This window comes from Chelmon rostratus, chromosome 1 (assembly GCF_017976325.1).
Source record: "Chelmon rostratus isolate fCheRos1 chromosome 1, fCheRos1.pri, whole genome shotgun sequence".
NCBI classification, from domain to species: domain Eukaryota; kingdom Metazoa; phylum Chordata; class Actinopteri; order Chaetodontiformes; family Chaetodontidae; genus Chelmon; species Chelmon rostratus.
This window is the reverse complement of record NC_055658.1, coordinates 1,922,880-1,925,132: the sequence shown is the minus strand read 5'-3', so window position 1 is coordinate 1,925,132 and position 2,253 is coordinate 1,922,880. Positions and strand designations below refer to the sequence as shown.

At 42.9% G+C, this 2,253-nt stretch overlaps 1 pseudogene; it reads right to left on the bottom strand.

The window, feature by feature from the left end:
* Nucleotides 1-875: 875 nt before the first annotated feature.
* Nucleotides 876-1,272, bottom strand: LOC121608112 (annotated as a pseudogene).
* Between the last annotated feature and the right edge of the window lie 981 nt (nt 1,273-2,253).

Below are 2,253 nucleotides of genomic sequence, written 5' to 3'. Positions count from 1 at the left end.
TTTACAGCCCACAGCGTACAGTCAAGAGTTAGTAGTGTAATCTTTTTTGCTAATGGTGAACCAGTACAGTATGATTTTACACAAAAATGACCTCACTACGAACAAACCATCAAATCACAGTGCTGCTTCATCGTTTTGGGGTACTTAGACCTTCTATTGTGCTCAAAAGGGGTTTATACCCTTCATGCTCATGGGTCAGATTTGACCTGTGTTGCATTAATAAGCACTGAAGAAAATACTATTATCATCCAATAAAATGTTTTATCTGCTAAGTAAGTTATGATTCATCCGTGACCATAACATATATACTGACGTTGATATTTTATGTACCTTAGACTACATTTAAAAGAGAACTAACAAAGCTTTCGATTACAGCACGCATAGATCTATTACCACATATATCTAACTTACTATAGAGAACAATATATAAACAGTTTACTTTGATTACACCTGCTCAAAACATGGAAGAACAAAAAATTAAAGAAATCAATTAACACACTGTGTGCGGTCAGAAGAATGTATGAAGGATATATATGTGTCATTCACACCTTGTGCTTTATATTGTTTTATTTGTACTCATGCTTTCGTGCACAGAGCTGAAGAAAGATAAGCTTGCACCTTGAGGAGCTGTAATGCTGATCGAACAGTTTGACAGGCAGAGAGAAGACTTTCAACGTTTAACCACTTCAAAACTGTCAATGTAGCCACTGTTTCAGCTTATTATAGAATAACTGCTGAGAAGCTGGCGTATAGCTTCGTTTTTTATTTAGGCGATAGCAACGGTGTCGTCCATCAAATAACAAAACAGCTCAAATGTGTGAACAGGTAGCATGACAAGCAGCGTGTGTACAAATATTTTTATTCTGGTGAGCTCTTTATGCCGTGAACTCATGGGGGATGGGCTCCAGCAGCTGTGGCACGTTTTTCTTGGTGCTGATGAAGTGAGCTTTACAGGGAGATGCTGCCCTTCTGCTTGGCCTCCATCCTCTCAGCCTCTTTCTCTTTGACGTGCTGAAGGAAACTGTACCTGCTCTTTGCGTGCTTCACATGCTCAATGCACACGTTAATCCTCTTGCCCTGGACCTGCTCATTGACAATGATGCCGACAGTTTGTTGGGTTACATTGTAGACACGTCCCGTCTTGCCATGGTAGCGCTTGTGAGGTATTTCCTTCTGAATGGTACCTGTGCCTCTGATGTCAACAGTGTCGCCCTTCTCGTAGATGAGCATGTATGTGGACACAGCGTATTTGGGCACGGGTGGACATACCATGGTCCACAGCCTACCTATGTGTCCTATGTAGTATGAACACTTACCTTGAACACACAAATGATCAAAACATGGGAGCGAATTGTATCGGGTAAAAAAAGTTAAAGCCTGCTTGAGGAAGCACAGCACCTCCCTCCTTTTCCAAAGCCTGCAAAACAGCCATGTGGTGCTCAGAGAGAAAAACGTCGACACACACACACAACTGTATACACAACTACTGTCTCTATTGGACACACACCTCCACAATGTGTGTGTGGGTGTGTGTGCTTGTATGGCATGGGAAGCCCCATTAGGGAACCACTCAGTCAGATCACTCAGCTCACTTCTCTCTCTCTCTCTCCCTCTCTCTGCCCCCCCCCCCCCCCCCCCCCCCCCCCCCCCCTCTCTCTCTCTCTCTCTCTTGATGCATACTGAAGTTTAGCAGATTTAAGTGAGAGGAGATGTGAGGTAGAGATTTATAGATGAATAACATGAGATGTTATGAGATATTTCTTCTTGACCATCAGGAAGTCCATTGAACCATGTGGTCTCAGTAAAACATGACTTCTTACTGAAACTGTATTAGTTTCTTGGTAACTTCATGCTTGAAACTACAATTTCCAGAATTATAAAGCTTGGTTTGGGGGTAACCCTAACCCCATTTCTGTGTGTGGGATTACTCCCAAGCTTGCAAGTTTTTTGGAAGTCACTCATGGCACTGCCAAAGGTGAAGATCTGTTTGAGCAAGTGCAAAGCTCCTTCAGGCAGAACAAGAGGTGAAAGCGAGCTCAAAGCTGGTTCCATCAACTGTATGTTCGTCCTGAGGAGACATGCAATGAAGTTTACAGACTCTCGCAAGACTGAGCATCATCATCATCATCATCATCATCATCATCATCACTACCATCTGACATCAGATGCCTCGCCAAAGAGAAGCAGCTCCAGCCATTGCATCAGAGGTTAGTGTGAATAATTTAATATGGCCCTCGAAGGATGCTCTTAAAA